Consider the following 18,979-nt stretch of genomic DNA (forward strand, 5'->3'; position numbering starts at 1 on the left):
ATTAAAAAGAAACTAGTATGAATTATGGAGCAATGCTTAAAAAAGCTAGAGAACATAAGAATGAGCATTACAAATTAATCTGAACTTGTGTGACCCTTTTTTAAAAATAAAAAAGAAGAAAAAAAGAAAAACAAAACAAACAAGAAAACAATGTTATTAAATGTTAGCCAGCAAATTTTATTCTCCGTGTTTTATAAAAGTTCTCAAATTAAATAAAAACGTTTGATAGTAGCTGCACTCACTCCTTTCATACAATAACAGCTAAAACCATGTAATATATAAAACTAGTCATACATAATATCACATAGCCTTATATCTGATCGTAAGTCCAGGTGCGGACATCATTAAAAATAACGAGTGTACTAATGACGGAGTTTCCAGGGCGCAACAATTAGGTTTATTTTAAATACAGGAAGTATCGCCGGATACGCTATCCGCTTAAACTAAAACTCATTAAGCTTGCGTCCTCGAAAATATTGTCCGTGGTTTAGCTGACCAGTAAGTTCACTGAGCTATCGGTAATAATCTTTTAGCGTAAATAACACATAGCTATTTGAACCTCAAACATAATAAAATCCATATAATTTATTTCATTTTTACAACATTGTCGTTAAAAGTTTGCTAGATGTGTATACACATTACCAAACGGTATTATGTTATACATTTTTGTAATATTTTAGAACTAATATTTGCCGCATAATTCATTGTCGTACAGATTTACGTAGGATGGGTTAGATAAATGTAAAAGTTAAATTTTCAAATGCTAAGACTTTCTTTATCACCAGATTTGATAAATTTGGCATTTGCATTAACACAGTTGATACAGTTGTAAATATATGTGAAATCAATCTTCAAACTTAACCGTTTTTTTTTTCTCCCAAACTTGACGTGTTGTCTATTAACACACAGGTCTGAATGTAACATGCTGGACAAAAACATAATTCTAGGAACAACCCAAAAGTAAATTCATGTCGTTTTAAATTTCTTAAATTCTATATTTTATTAATGATATGGTTACGAGGTCATACATAAAAATATATATGTATCAAAAATATGAACATTATTGAAAACTTTAAATTTTTACATAGATCCAAGCAGTTTACTGAATAAAACAATACTGGTATTATTCTACACACTTTGTAAGTTATGCTAAAAAGCATATATAGCGCTGAAACTTTAAAATTAGTGTCAATATTTTATTGCTGTTCTATAGGTCTAATGGATATCTTACTTGTAGATAGTTTAGTTTAGTTTAGTTTAGTTTATTCAAATATATTCCACTGGGCTATAAGCCCACGGTGGCACACATATACATAATATAAACGAACAGTGGTGATATACAATATATATGGGGAAAGTAAGACAAACATAATTTTCACAAATATATAAGAATGTTACAAAACAGAAAGCTGTATACCAAAAAACAAATCTATGACATCATAAAGAGAAATGCATAAAACACTGGCCGTATTATGTTTGATATCCCAAACTGATCAGTTAGATATATCAATTTAATGAAAACCATATACATAATTATTTACAACTCAATTATAATTATAATTATTTACCACATTTCATGAACATATCTAAATTTTATAACTACCATAATCTTACCGAAGCGAAAAGTAAGATTGATGGGCAAAATGGAATAGCAAAAATAATTCAGTTGATCTGAACGATCTTCAACCGATGGATATCAACCTTACCGAAAAACGAATTGTAAGTCTCTGGTGTTAAATATAATTCACATTCTACAACTAGAAAACATTACATCAAGCTTTGTATAAGTGACCTGATGATAATGTAGAGTTATAAAGAAATGGAAAATCCTTCACTAAATATACACATCTAGATAATTAAATGTTATTTGTACCATAAACTATTTCATTTCTTAAAGCAAAAGCATAGTATTTATATTTTCCAAGATTTCTAATCTGACTTACACTTTTGCATTCAAATAATTGTACCAATTTAATCGTACTAGGATGTCTCCAATACTTTTTATGTATGAAACTCATCTTCTAAAACATTACATGATGAACATTTTCTATCATTTATAGGAGTACTTACTGGCCTTGTCCATCGACCAGATTCAATTTTTAATCTATGTGAAGAAACTCTCAATCTTGACAAGGCTTTTGAATATTTGTCAATATTAATTACATTTAAATAGTCTTGAAACTCAAATATACATATCGTTCTAAAAAAAAAATGCCCTCGATGAATCTTCTAATCGACTATGCCAATTTTGAATAAAATTATCTTTAAGCCCTTGTTTTAGAACAAATAGAAAAACATTTACATCACCAACATTTTGTTGCAACCATACATCATAGAAACCTAGTGAACATAGTAACATTTTAACAGAAGAACACCAATTTACCTTATTGGGTGCAATTTCAAAATCACTTTTCAACAATTGATAAACTTTATAAACATATTTTCTATCATTACTATGTAACAACTTTATCCAATACTTTAATATATTATACGATTGTAATGTTTGATAGGACATTCTTCCTAACTCTCCATATATAAAATCATCTTGTGTTGTTTTCTTTACTCCTAATAACTTTGTGCAGAACTGTAAATGTATTCTTTCAATACTTTGACAATCACCAAAACCAATAGCTTCACTACAATAATTTAAAATTGGTGACACTAATTTGTCAAATAGATCTAATTTGTACTTAGCAGTTATATAAGTAAACTTATACAGATATTTGTTTAATTGAAAAATTGCTTTCTGTGCCTGGCCCGCTAAAGTGGTTTTAGCAGCATTAAATGCCCCTCCAGTAGAAAATACTATTCCAAAGTATAGATATAGATTTTAAATGTAAATTGTTTTGTTTTTAACATCACAGGTATTTGAAAAATGAAATGAAATGAATACATTTAGAGTTTTAATGGAAATTATAGGAATTTTTTTTTCTAGGGATGATTACTAGAAGATATTGTGCATCACTGATATTACTTTAGTCTTGTTACTCTTGTAAGAATGACTAAATTGTGTTCTATATCTATTTTAGCTTGCATAAACTGTATACAAAATTTGGATGAAACTTTAATAGACTAAACTATATAATACTGTTGACCTTTATAGTAAAGCAATTATAACTGAGACTGTTAAAATTGAAGGTTTCTTCGATTGCACAATTTGTTGTGTTTTATCTGCATTAAACAATTATATGCCAAGTGGATAGGAGATATGATAAATGGTCAAAGCAGCTTGTAGTTCTGTCAATTCAACGACGAGATGTTTTCAATGTTAATAGAATAGAAAAACACAACAAAAATATTCATTAACGGCAATAACAATAGAAAGCTTCATATTTTTTGTTATATTAAATATGTTTGTAATTTAATATGGTCTGAGTTGTACTGTTAACTCAGTGTGTACACACTATTCTACAATATCTACCTTCAATTCTGCTAAAAAATATTTTGTTGTTGTGTACATTTTTAATGCTAAATTTCTGTATATATTAGACTTTCGTGTCAAAATTGCCATTCTTACAAGTACAAATATTCTAGCGTTTACGTAAGCATCAGCGGGAACAAATCAATGTAACATTCTTAGAACACCATGTTATGATGTTAGAAGACCATGTTATGATGTTAGAAGACATGTTATGATGTTAGAAGACCATGTTATGATGTTAGAAGACCGTTATGATGTTAGAAGACCATGTTATGATGTTAGAACACCATGTTATGATGTTAGAAGACCATGTTATGATGTTAGAACACCATGTTATGATGTTAGAAGACCATGTTATGGAAACGATTCGGTAAGACGTGCAACACATGGAAAGAAACAATTATTATGTTTATGCATGTATGTTGACCCAGTAATAATTTCAGTATTTTAATGGCATTACCAAATTGTAAATGCATGTCTATGACCATTTTATTAATCTTATTCAAAATTTCTTTCTGTTTGCGGTATCGTCAAAATGAATTAAAAGATATAAAGAGGATATTTGTTTGTTTCAGTCAATAAGATTGAAATATATTTTAAGTGTGAACACCAGGTGAAATATTTTCACTGAGTGAAAATGTAAAAATATGGTGTTCAAGAGTGAAATATATTTTAATCTTATATGTAAAACAAAAATAAATTATTTTTATTTCATGTTTTGACTAAATTTACCATTTTCATAGTTTCTAACCAGTGAAAACTATATTTGATATTTTTCACTGTGAAAATTCCAGAAATATTTCACTCTAATATTTCAATAACTCACTGAAAAGCATGTGATAACATGTGACATTTTGCTATACGTTTGCTCAGGTTATATTATTGACAGTTGTGTAAAATACAGATTTACATATTAATTCGAACATGTAAATATTACATTGCACTTTATTATACACACGATTCTATAAAGGTCGAAATCATTCTAATAAAATTTAATATAAGCAAATGGATGTTTAGTTCCTTTGATAACTGAAAGGAAGAGAATATAACAGACTATTCTACATTGTCATTTCTCTATCTGTGTCACTAGTGCCGTCCGGATAATTGCAAGGATAATGTTTTGTTGAAAATGTTTAAGAATAATACTGAATCTGCTACAGAGAAAAACCTGAACACCACATTTTGAAATCACAAGAACACTATTGCCATGGTGACGGGATCAGTTGTGATAAGGTTTCTCATAAAATGAAATATCAGTAAGTTATAAATTAACTACCCAGTCATATTGTATTCCGAACGCAAATAAGGTGATACTTATTGCACGCCTGAAACATAAATCAAAAGAAATTAAACAATCTAACTTATAATATTTAATTAAGTCTGAATTATTTAGTAATGGACTTTCTGTTTTAATTAAATGCAATATGATTCTAATGGATAAGTATTATTCTACTGACAAAATAAATTTAGTTATAACAAATTTCCGTGCGTGCTTGACAGTTTGATAGTCGACCAACCATTACAAAAATATTTATTAATTCTCATGAAAATAAAGTAATTTCAAAATGATAAAACTTAAGACCATCCTCTATGTTTGGCTTTTGCAAATTTATTGTGTATTTCGTCCACAAAACCGACCACATATGGTTTTAAGAAATTGAATTTGCAAATTAGTTTTAGTTGGGAAATAATTTATAGATTTTGCTTGCTGGGAATATAAATATGTCGACAAAATATGAAACTGATCATTACTGTACTGAAAAAAGTTTAAACACAAGTACACACGTGTTGTTTTAAGAAACAAAACCTTTAAAGGAATTTGAGTTGGAAGATGCAACACTCCTGCATTAAACAAAGTCATAAAACACCACTGTGCCATGTAATACAAACATTTTATATCTTACATCCAACAATAAATAATAATAATAATAATAATAATAATAATAAACGCAAATGGAGAACACGCACTTTTTCACCTAAAACAAGTCCAATGAATGCTTAAGTCTAAGGGAGGTAACTACAAAGTTCAATGGCAGCCGCGTAACAGAGTCTCGTGTTTGTGACACTGATGGTTATGTAGTAGTTAAAGTAAATTTCGTATTAGAAAGAATTGGAATGAATGTATATCAATGGAATGTTGTTCTAAATACTTGAATCATACATGAGTGTCTGGCAGAATTATTCTGACATGTAAAAAATCAGAACGATAAAATTATCTTACTCCCAGCGACAGTTAAAGGGAAGAAAGGACGATATTGTTAGGCGTTGATCTTGACAAGTTATCTCCCCGGAAAGTTTATCCGTCAAAAACAGTTTTGGTTTGGTGTAGAACCTTAGAATTGTGTCAGCGTAAAAACTAGAGAATGCCAAATTCTGAAGAGCATTATACCTAATACGGAGCACTGAAAATACAGTTTGAACATTCTGACAGATTGCCCTTTCGTACTGAACATTAAATAAAAAAAAATGGAATTGAACATTGAAAATTAAGTTTGAACCTTCTGACAGATAATCCTTTGGAACTGAACATTGAAAGTAAAGTTTGAACCTTCTGACAGATTGTCCTTCAGTACTGAACATAGAGAAAAAACCTTTGGAAATGAACATTGAAAATAAAATTTGAACCTTCTGACAGACAATCGTTTGGAACTGAACATTGAAAATAAAGTTTGAACCTTCTGACAGATAATTCTGTGGTACTGAACATTGAAAAAAAAGTTTGAACCTTCTGACAGATAATCATTTGAAACTGAACATTGAAAATAAAATTTTAACCTTCTGACAGAATTCCCTTTGATACTGAACATTAAAAAAACAACTTTGGAACTGGACATTGAAAATAAAGTTTGAACCTTATGACAGATTGTCCTTTGGTACTGAACACTGCAAATAAAGTTTGAACCTTCTGACAGATAATCCTTTGAAACTGAACATTGAAAATAAAGTTTGAACCTTATGACAGATTGCCCTTTGGTACTGAACATTGAAAATAAAGTTTGAAACTTCTGACAGATAATCGTTTGGAACTGTACATTAAAAATAAAGTTTGAACCTTATGAATGATTGTCCTTTGGTACTGAACACTGCAAATAAAGTCTGAACCTTCTGACAGATAATCCTTTGAAACTGAACATTGAAAATAAAGTTCGAACCTTATGACAGATTGCCCTTTGGTACTGAACACTGCAAATAAAGTTTGAACCTTCTGACAGATAATCCTTTGATATGAACATTGAAAAAAAAGTTTGAACCTTCTGACAGATAATCGTTTGGTACTGAACTTTAAAAATAAACTTTGGAACTGGACATTGAAAATAAAGTTTGAACCGTCTGACTGATAATCCTTTGAAACTGAACATTGAAAATAAAGTTTGAACCTTCTGACAGATTGCCCTTTGGTACTGAACATTGAAAATAAAGTCTGAACCTTCTGAAAGATAATCTTTTGGAACTGAACATTGAAAATAAAGTCTGAACCTTCTGACAGATAATCCATTGGAACTGAACATTGTAAAAAAATTTGAACGTTCTAACAGATTGCTCTTTGGTACTGAACTATAAAAATAAACTTTGAAACTGAACATTGAAAATACAGTTGGAACCTTCTGACTGATAATCCTTTGGAACTGAACATTGAAAATAAAGTTTGAACCTTCTAACAGATTGCCCTTTGGTACTGAACATTGAAAATAAAGTTTGAACCTTTTGACAGATTGCCCTTTGGTACTGAACTTTATAAATAAACTTTGGAACTGGACATTAAAAATAAAGTTTGAACCGTCTGATTGATAATCCTTTGGAACTGAACATTGAAAATAAAGTTTGAACCTTCTGACAGATTGCCCTTTGGTACTGAACATTGAAAATAAAGTCTGAACCTTCTGACAGATAATCCTTTGGAACTGAACATTGTAAAAAAAGTTTGAACGTTCTAACAGATTGCTCTTTGGTACTGAACTATAAAAATAAACTTTGAAACTGAACTTTGAAAATACAGTTGGAACCTTCTGACTGATAATTCTTTGGAACTGGACATTGAAAATAAAGTTTGAACCTTCTGACAGATTGCCCTTTGGTACTGAACATTGAAAATAAAGTTTGAACCTTTTGACTGATAATCCTTTGAAACTGAACATTGAAAATAAAATTTGAACCTTCTGACAGATAATCGTTTGGTACTGAACATTGAAAATAAAGTCTGAACCTTCTGATAGATAATCCTTTGGAACTGAACATTGAAAATAAAGTCTGAACCTTCTGCCAGATAATCCTATGAAACTGAACATTGAAAATAAAATTTGAACCTTCTGACAGATAATCCTTTGAAACTGAACATTGAAAATAAAGTCTGAACCTTCTGATAGATAATCGTTTGGTACTGAACATTGAAAATAAAGTCTGAACCTTCTGACAGATAATCCTTTGAAACTGAACATTGAAAATAAAGACTGAACCTTCTGACAGATAATCCTTTGAAACTGAACATTGAAAATAAAGACTGAACCTTCTGACAGATAATCCTTTGAAACTGAACATTGAAAATAAAGTCTGAATCTTCAGACAGATAATCCTTTGAAACTGAACATTGAAAATAAAGTCTGAACCTTCTGACAGATAATCCTTTGAAACTGAACACTGAAAATAAAGTCTGAACCTTCTGACAGATAATCCTTTGAAACTGAACATTGAAAATAAAGTCTGGACCTTCTGACAGATAATCCTTTGAAACTGAACATTGAAAATAAAATCTAACCTTCTGACAGATAATCCTTTGAAACTGAACATTGAAAATAAAGTTTGAACCTTCTGACTGATAATCCTTTGGAACTGAACATTGTAAAAAAAGTTTGAACGTTCTAACAGATTGCTCTTTGGTACTGAACTATAAAAATAAACTTTGAAACTGAACATTGAAAATACAGTTGGAACCTTTTGACTGATAATTCTTTGGAACTGGACATTGAAAATAAAGTTTAAACCTTCTGACAGATTGCCCTTTGGTACTGAACATTGAAAATAAAGTTTGAACCTTTTGACTGATAATCCTTTGAAACTGAACATTGAAAATAAAATTTGAACCTTCTGACAGGTAATCGTTTGGTACTGAATATTGAAAATAAAGTCTGAACCTTCTGATAGATAATCCTTTGGAACTGAACATTGAAAATAAAGTCTGAACCTTCTGCCAGATAATCCTTTGAAACGGAACATTGAAAATAAAGTCTGAACCTTCTGACTGATAATCGTTTGGTACTGAACATTGAAAATAAAGTCTGAACCTTCTGATAGATAATCCTTTGGAACTGAACATTGAAAATAAAGTCTGAACCTTCTGATAGATAATCCTTTGAAACGGAACATTGAAAATAAAGTCTGAACCTTCTGACAGATAATCCTTTGAAACTGAACATTGAAAATAAAGACTGAACCTTCTGACAGATAATCCTTTGAAACTGAACATTGAAAATAAAGTCTGAACCTTCAGATAATCCTTTGAAACTGAACATTGAAAATAAAGTCTGAACCTTCTGACAGATAATCCTTTGAAACTGAACACTGAAAATAAAGTCTGAACCTTCTGACAGATAATCCTTTGAAACTGAACATTGAAAATAAAGTCTGGACCTTCTGACAGATAATCCTTTGAAACTGAACATTGAAAATAAAATCTAAACCTTCTGACAGATAATCCTTTGAAACTGAACATTGAAAATAAAGTTTGAACCTTCTGACTGATAATCCTTTGAAATTGAACATTGAAAATAAACTTTGAACCTTCTGACAGATAATCGTTTGGTACTGAACACTGGAAATAAATTCTGAACCTTCTGACAGATAATCCTTTGGAACTGAACATTGAAAAAAAAGTTTGAACGTTCTGAGAGATTGCTCTTTGGTACTGAACTATAAAAATAAACTTTGGAACTAAACATTTAAATAAAGTTTGAACCTTCTGACTGATAATTCTTTGAAACTGAACATTAAAAATAAAGTTTGAACCTTGTGCCAGATTGCCCTTTGGTACTGAACATTGAAAATAAAGCTTGAACCTTCTGACAGATTGCCTTTTGATACTGAACATTTAGAATAAAGTTTGAATCTTCTGACAGATAATCCTTTGGAACTGAATATTGAAAAAATTATTATTATAGTATATCATTTAGAACTGAACACTGAAAATAAAGTTTCCATCCTTTAACAGTATACCCTCAAGAACTGTACAATGAAAATAAAGTTTCCATCATTTGACAGTATACCATCTAGAACTGAACATTGAAAATAAAGTGTCCATCCTTTAACAGCATACCCTCTACAACTGAACATTGAAAATAAAGTGTCCATCCTTCAACAGTATAGCATCTAGAACTGAACATTGAAAATAATGTTTCCATCCGTTAACAGTATGCGCTGTAGAACTGAACATTGAAAATAAAGTGTCCATCCTTTAACAGTAAACCATCAAGAACTGAACATTGAAAATAAAGTTTCCATCCTTTAACAGTATACCATCTAGAACTGAACATTGAAAATAAAGTTTCCATCCTTTAACAGTATAACATCTTGAAATGAACATTGAAAATAAAGTTTCCATCCTTTAACAGTATGCGATGTAGAACTGAACATTGAAAATAAAGTTTCCATCCTTTAACAGTATACCCTCTAGAACTGAACACTGAAAATAAAGTGTCCATCCTTAAACAGTATAACATCTTGAACTGAACATTGAAAATAAAGTTTCCATCCTTTAACAGTATACCTCTAGAACTGAACATTGAAAATAAAGTTCCATCCTTTAACAGTATACATTAGAACTGAACATTGAAAATAAAGTTTCATCCTTTAACAGTATACCTTAAGAACATGAACATTGAAAATAATAAGTTTCCATCCTTTAACAGTACACCCTCTAGAACTGAACATTGAAAATAAAGTGTCCATCCTTTAACAGTATACCCTTTAGAACTGAACATTGAAAATAAAGTGTCCATCCTTTAACAGTATACCCTCTAGAACTGAACATTGAAAATAAAGTGTCCATCCTTTAACAGTATACCCTCTAGAACTGAACATTGAAAATAAGTTTCCATCCTTTAACAGTATACTATCTAGAACTGAACATTGAAAATAAAGTGTCCATCCTTTAACAGTATATCATATAGAACTGAACATTGAAAATAAAGTTTCCATCCTTTAACAGTATACCCTCTAGAACTGAACATTGAAAATAAAGTGTCCATCCTTTAACAGTATAACATCTTGAACTGAACATTGAAAATAAAGTTTCCATCCTTTAACAGTATGCGCTGTAGAACTGAACATTGAAAATAAAGTGTCCATCCTTTAACAGTATACTATCTAGAACTGAACATTGAAAATAAAGTGTCCATCCTTTAACAGTATATCATATAGAACTGAACATTGAAAATAAAGTTTCCATCCTTTAACAGTATACCCTCTAGAACTGAACATTGAAAATAAAGTGTCCATCCTTTAACAGTATACCCTTTAGAACTGAACATTGAAAATAAAGTGTCCATCCTTTAACAGTATAACATTTTGAAGTGAACATTGAAAATAAAGTTTCCATCCTTTAACAGTATGCGCTGTAGAACTGAACATTGAAAATAAAGTTTCCATCCTTTAAAAGTATACCCTCTTCAACTGAACATTGAAAATAAAGTGTTCATCCTTTAACAGTATAACATCTTGAACTGAACATTGAAAATGAAGTTTCCATCCTTTAACAGTATGCGCTGTAGAACTGAACATTGAAAATAAAGTTTCCATCCTTTAACAGTACACCCTCTAGAACTGAACATTGAAAATAAAGTGTCCATCCTTTAACAGTATACCCTCTAGAACTGAACATTGAAAATAAAGTGTCCATCCTTTAACAGTATACCATCTAGAACTGAACATTGAAAATAAAGTTTCCATCCTTTAACAGTATACCCTCTACAACTGAACATTGGAAATAAAGTGTCCATCCTTTAACAGTATAACATCTTGAACTGAACATTGAAAATAAAGTGTCCATCCTTTAATAGTATGCGCTGTAGAACTGAACATTGAAAATAAAGTCTCCATCCTTTAACAGTATACCCTCTAGAACTGAACATTGAAAATAAAGTGTCCATGCTTTAACAGTATACCCTCTAGAACTGAACATTGAAGATAAAGTGTTCATCCTTTAACAGTATACCATCTAGAACTGAACATTGAAAATAAAGTGTCCATCCTTTAACAGTATACCCTCTAGAACTGAACATTGAAAATAAAGTTTCCATCCTTTAACAGTTTCCATCCTATAACAGTATACCCTCTAGAACTGAACATTGAAATTAAAGCCCTCTAGAACTGAACATGGAAAATAAGTGTCCATCCTCTAACAGTATACCCTCTAAAACTGAACATTGAAAATAAAGTGTCAATCCTCTAACAGTATACCCTCTAGAACTGAACATTGGAAATAAAGTGTCCATCCTCTAACAGTATACCCTCTAGAACTGAACATTGAAGATAAAGTGTCCATCCTTTAACAGTATACCCTCTAGAACTGAACATTGAAGATGAAGTGTCCATCCTTTAACAGTATACCCTCTAGAACTGAACACTGAAGATAAAGTGTCCATCCTTTAACATTATACCCTCTAGAACTGAACACTGAAGATAAAGTGTCCATCCTTTAACAGTATACTATCTAGAACTGAACACTGAAAATAAAGTGTCCATCCTTTAACAGTATACCCTCTAAAACTTGACACTGAAAATAAGTTTCCATCCTTTAACAGTATACCCTCTAGAACTGAACATTGAAAATAAAGTTTCCATCCTTTAACAGTATACCCTTTAGAACTGAACATTGAAAATAAAGTGTCCATCCTTTAACAGTATACCATCTAGAACTGAACATTGAAAATAAAGTTTCCATCCTTTAACAGTATACCCTCTAGAACTTGACACTGAAAATAAGTTTCCATCCTTTAACAGTATACTATCTAGAACTGAACATTGAAAATAAAGTTTCCATCCTTTAACAGTATACCCTCTAGAACTGAACATTGAAAATATGTTTCCATCCTTTAACAGTATACTTTCTTGAACTGAACATTGAAAATAAAGTTTCCATCCTTTAACAGTATACCATTTAGAACTGAACATTGAAAATAAAGTGTCCATCCTTTAACATTATACCATCTAGAACTGAACATTGAAAATAAAGTGTCCATCCTTTAACAGTATACCATCTAGAACTGAACATTGAAAATAAAGTGTCCATCCTTTAACAGTATACCATCTAGAACTGAACATTGAAAATAAAGTGTCCATCCTTTAACAGTATACCCTCTAGAACTTGACACTGAAAATAAGTTTCCATCCTTTAACAGCATATCCTCTAGCGATGAACATTGAAAATAAATATTGTATCCTTTGACAATTTACCCTTTAGAACGGAATTTTACAAATAAAGTTTCCATCCTTTAAAAGTATATCTTCTAACAAGTAAAGAATTCATCTTGCTCCAGTTGATACTTCAATCCTGAACTTACTGAACTTCGCATCCTGTAACAGTATACCCTCCAGTACTGAACACTGAAAATAAAGTTTCCATCCTTTAACAGTATACCCTCCAGTATTGAACATTGAAAATAAAGTTTGAACAAGCTAAATTTGGTTTTAGTCGATCTGAATGCTTTTCCTCACTATAGCATGCTTTAATTGATATTAAAAGAACAACTCAGAGCAACAAGTATTTCAGTCAGTTGCTTTAACCATGGGCTCAACTAATATAATCATCATTGATACATCATCCGCGATGCTCATGAAGGAACTATCTTCGTTATTAACTGAATTCAAAATACAGTTGAAATTATTTTAGACGCTGAATTTACGATAAAGACACATCTGGCAACGTTATATAGTAGGCACATCTTGTTGTATATTTATGGAAATGGAAAACTAGTCCTAAAACATCTAGAAAAAGAAAGCAAACTTTTTCTTGCCCACGTCATTTTGCTAGGAATCATTGAAAATGAACGTGATGAGTTGGACTAATAAGAAGAATACTAATGATAATTATTATAATTATTTTTGCCAGTGATTACTATCATTATCGTTATTAGTATCACTATTTATTCTTCTTCTATTATTCTTTATCTCCTTACGAGTAAAGGAGCGAACTGTAACTCTTACAACAAGTGTAACCGTACAGCTGGCGCTACTGTCCTCCCTTGGAATCAATAATGAAACAAGAGCTCGTAACACAAATACAAAATTCCACATACACATTTCTAGTAGTCTCCCTTAGTACTGAAAGACCGCTGCTTTTCATAACTCGAATCTTACAAACCTGACTATTAAACTAACCGGGAAGGCGACTTTGAAGTGAGTGAGCAACCTGTGACGAGTTCACTACGAGATGTTAACATGGTATGACTCTTGCAATTTCTGTCTAACGGGATTTTGCAGGAGTGATGAGTTATTCTAATGTTTTTACATGCAGCGGGCAACTTCCGCACACAGTACAGCCAATGGGCAGGGTTGCCGTGACAAGTAATTAACTGCTGCGGTGGACACTATCGCGCAACCTTTGGGTAGGTAGACCGAAGTCTAAATCTCAAGCAGTATATTGATGGGACTAAATTAACATTTCTGGGACAAGACATTTGTTCCATTTTTTATTCGATGCAATAGTTTATTTCTTTGCCGATAACATAAAAAAAAAAGAACGTGATTTATACCTGTAACAAATTATATCAATTGTAACAAAGTAGATGCTTAATTTTCAATAATTACAGGCGTCGATATAGTTTATGATCATATCTCGCTTCTTCACATAACAGGCCTTTTCATGAAAACTAATTCAAAGCAGTGCATTTTCAATAAAATATTGATTAAGGTGCGTAAATTTGTTATAAAATCGATCCTCGGTCCTTAATGAGCCATGACCTCTATTGTTAGACATCTTTTAACGGAATGATACATTCCAAACCTTCTGATAACTCTCTATACAATGCTCCAAATCGTTACACGTCACTGCCCGTTTTGTTCTTTGACAGAGGACTTTTATTCCCGTATTTTCGATTTTTCCATTTTCGTTCTTTTCAGGTTTATTCAAAATGTATCTATTGACAATATCTGTATAAAAGCTATGATATTTTCGTACATAATACTGCGGAGCAGTGTATGAATTTATTTATAACTTATCCAATCAGTCAGAACGTAATAAATTTAGTGGTTCAAGCACATAAAATATACTAACATTTTTTTTTCATCAGTTGCGTTTATAAAGAAACATTGCAGAAAGCCTTTGTGTGACATATGTAAATATAGATAATACTTCTGTCATACATGTATCTCTGCGAAATGCAAATGTTACAGACTTACTGCAAATGTTACACACTTATTGAAATGTTACAAACTTACTGCAAATGATTATTACAAACTTCCTGCAAATGTTAAAAAACTTACCGAAATTTTACAAATTACTACTTGATTGTCACTTGTATAATCAACAAAAGTAAAATGTAGCGTGCATAAAAACTTCTCTGTCTAAGAATAAAAGTGGATCTCTTCATCAAGTCAAAAATAGCATCCACTGTAACAGATATTATTGAGAATACCTTTACAACTGGCAACATGATAATCAAACAATTTCGGAAATGCCGACAAAATAACGGTATAATGGTGGACATGATAATGATATTTAAACACTTTATGGAACTGCGGACAATATTATTAAATATAAGCTACCATGGAGAATATGGCAAAGGTATCAAAACAATTTAAGAAACTGAGTGCAATATAATGTACAATGGAGAATATGATCATTATATCAAAATATAATAGGTAAGGGTCACAGAGCACCACAAACACAGCCTCAGAGCCACGCATTTGCAAAGTAGGCCCATAACAAAAAGAACAATTTACGGAATTGAGGACCGCATAAGCTATAATGGTAGACATGATAAAGATATTAAAACGGAACTGAGGGCAATAAAAGCTTTCGCATAACTGTATGGCAAATTTCAGTCTTTTGTAGACTTATCCCTGGTAAGTAAATATTGTTAAGGGGAGGATATTAAATAAATTTTGAGACCTTGTTACTTAACACTTTTGCATTTCCTATTGTTTGTATTGTGTAACTGTATTTATGATGTAAATTAGATATGTTTGATATATGAGATATGTTTATACAAATAACAACGATACATATGATAATGATATCAAAACGCTTAATGGAACTCTAGACATTACAAGGGATACCTGACGGGCATGATAATGGTTTCAAACAATTTAGGAACTTCCGACAATATAGGGCTACAGAGGTGGACACAATAATGGTTTCAAACAATTTAGGAACTTCCGACAATATAGGGCTACAGAGGTGGACACAATAATGGTTTCAAACAATTTAGGAACTTCCGACAATATAGGGCTACAGAGGTGGACACAATAATGGTTTCAAACAATTTAGGAACTTCCGACAATATAGGGCTACAGAGGTGGACACAATAATGGTTTCAAAAAATTTAGGAACTTCCGACAATATAGGGCTACAGAGGTGGACACAATAATGGTTTCAAACAATTTACGGTACTGCTGACAATATAAGGCTTCAGAGGTGGACACGATAACGGTTTCAAACAATTTACGGAACTTCTGACAATTTAAGGCTACCGAGGTGGACACGATAATCGCTTCAAACAATTTACGGAACATCTGACAATATAAGGCTAAAGAGGTGAACACGATAATCGCTTCAAACAATTTACGGAACATTCGACAATATAAGGCTAAGAGGTGGAACACATAATGGTTTCAAACAATTTAGGAACTTCCGACAATATAAGGCTACAGAGGTGGACACAATAATGGTTTCCATCAATTTACGGTACTTCTGACAATATAAGGCTACAGAAGTGGATATGATAATGGTTTCAAACAATTTACGGTACTTCCGACAATATAAGGCTACAGAAGTGGATATGATAATGGTTTCAAACAATTTACGGTACTTCCGACAATATAAGGCTACAGAGGCGGACACGATAATGGTTTCAAACAATTTAGGAACTTCCGACAATATAAGGCTACAGAAGTGGACACGATAATGGTTTCAAACAATTTAGGAACTTCCGACAATATAAGGCTACAGAAGTGGACACGATAATGGTTTCAAACAATTTAGGAACTTCCGACAATATAAGGCTACAGAGGTGGACACGATAATGGTTTCAAACAATTTAGGAACTTCCGACAATATTAGGCTACAGAGGTGGACACGATAATGGTTTCAAACAATTTAGGAACTTCCGACAATATAAGGCTACAGAAGTGGACACGATAATGGTTTCAAACAATTTACGGTACTTCCGACAATATAAGGCTACAGAAGTGGACATGATAATGGTTTCAAACAATTTAGGTACTTCCGACAATATAAGGCTACAGAGGTGGACATGATAATGATTTCAAACAATTTACGGTACTTTCGACAATATAAGGCTACAGAAGTGGACATGATAATGGTTTCAAACAATTTAGGAACTTCCGACAACATAAGGCTACAGAGGCGGACACGATAATGGTTTCAAACAATTTACGGTACTTCCGACAATATAAGATGCAATATGATTATGATATCAAAACAATTTACGAAACTGTCGACAATATAAGGCTACAGTGGCGGGCATGATAATGATATAATTCTGACTGCTAGTACATATAGGGTCGGGGAGCGTAAATATTCAAACAGGAATCCAAAGAAAACAAGTAAGCATCGCATGCCTTCAGAACCAAGAAAATTATTATGTTTTAATAAAAGAAAACAAAAAGAGTTAACGTAAAGTTTGATAAGGGAGATTTCGCGACATCAGATTAACATTAGAATACAATATTAAAGGAACTATAGCATACGAAAATTTTTAACTGTTTCATTGCTTCATCTAAATAAAACAATGTTTATATTGTTCTTCCGTTATAGATATGGACCTACGGTGCGGAGTGGTTAAGATCAATGACCCCTATGCACTTGCTTCTCACTGTTGTGGGTTCGAAACCTCACTTTGGGTGTAGAATTCTTCACGTGTCTGCGAAAGGTCAGTGGTTCTACCCGAATATCCGCTTATGCCTGAAAATATATTGGGCGGGACACCTGGGGCCTTCCTCCACACCAAGGGCTGAAAATATTAACATATGATTTACGTTGCGTCGTTTTTACTCCAAACACAACAGAAAATTATAGATATTAGACAGTTAACACCATGTTCAAGCGTTTACGGACACCTATTTCTTAGAAAGAGAAAGAAAGGCTTTTTAAATCATTATGTATACTTACATAACATATTGGAAATACATAAATCCAAAAGCTTAATTCCAAGGCTTTTAACTTTTTTTGGCAGTTTTATTACCGATTTCTCTAAAACACAATCTATCGTTAGATTAAGATCACCCTAATATTATTGCTAGAAACATTAATTCCGTAAAAGACATATGGTCACAACTTTATGTCTTTCATCTGCGACTGAAAGCGGTATTGAGCTGGACATTGAAAACCTTCTATAGCTGTTCTTTCACTCTATTCATTCTATTTATTTTCCTCTCTTTTTATCTTCTCACTTTCCCTGACAAAACTACAAAATTTCTCCAATGGAAATCATTATCGGCAACGCATTCGTACTTTTCTGTTTCTTTCAGAAAGTGTTCTATAGCCATAGGCCTTTAAGGCAAAAAAACCATTCACTTCTGTTTGACATGTAGTTCTAATAGAAACAAATGCCAACTCTTTAGACCATATAAAAGCCCCTTCAAACTAAATTCAAAGGGTAGTTCAATTGTGAAAGGTGGTTTTAGAGAAGTGTATGAAAAGGCATTTACAGTGCTTATTGAGGGTTTTGTATCAAAATGTATTCAATCTGAAGAAAAAGATATCGCCAATAATACGGATCAGACAGAGAAGAATGAATATATCTTTTCAATGTTTACAATTTTTGATAATAATATCGCCTATCGATTCGAAATTGATGAATGGAATTTAGAAGAAAAGAGAAATAAAAGAATGCTAAATATAGTAACAGAAATATTTTAATAAACACATTTGGTTTTGTGACTAAATATAATTTAAAAGAGTGGGTGAATAATAAATAACGAAATGGGATATGGACTAAATCTAACAAATGAAAATACGTATTTTTGCCTAGGCTTGGCAAATATTGTATTTATTTTTATGTGATAGACGAGAAAAACTTGATTTTCAGAATTATTATTACATTGGCATTGGATCAGATTTCTTCGTAAGCCTTCGACCAATAATGACGTCATTAAAGACGTTGTACACTGTATCTGAGCAGCACTTCCACTGGATGTGTGCAGAGACTGTACTTTAAAATAGACCTAAGATAAACATTGCTTAAACCGCGTTTCAGATACCTTCATGTTATTTTTTTTTATTTTGGTGGTTCACATCTGTTTTCGCGTACTGTTTTCGACTAACGTTAGTTGAAACTTGCTCCAAGAACAAAAGCAATTTATTCAAACAAGCCATTCACTGTCTTA

The 18,979-nt window shown here is 31.8% G+C and overlaps 1 long non-coding RNA gene across 5 annotated transcripts in view; it reads right to left on the reverse strand.

Annotated features, from left to right (window-relative positions):
- The window catches only part of LOC128558450 (uncharacterized), a 142,153-nt gene that overhangs the window by 106,140 nt on the left and 17,034 nt on the right, over positions 1 to 18,979 (reverse strand). The gene's annotated exons all lie outside the window — the stretch shown is intronic.

The sequence above is a fragment of the Mercenaria mercenaria genome, chromosome 7, assembly GCF_021730395.1.
Source record: "Mercenaria mercenaria strain notata chromosome 7, MADL_Memer_1, whole genome shotgun sequence".
Lineage (NCBI taxonomy): Eukaryota > Metazoa > Mollusca > Bivalvia > Venerida > Veneridae > Mercenaria > Mercenaria mercenaria.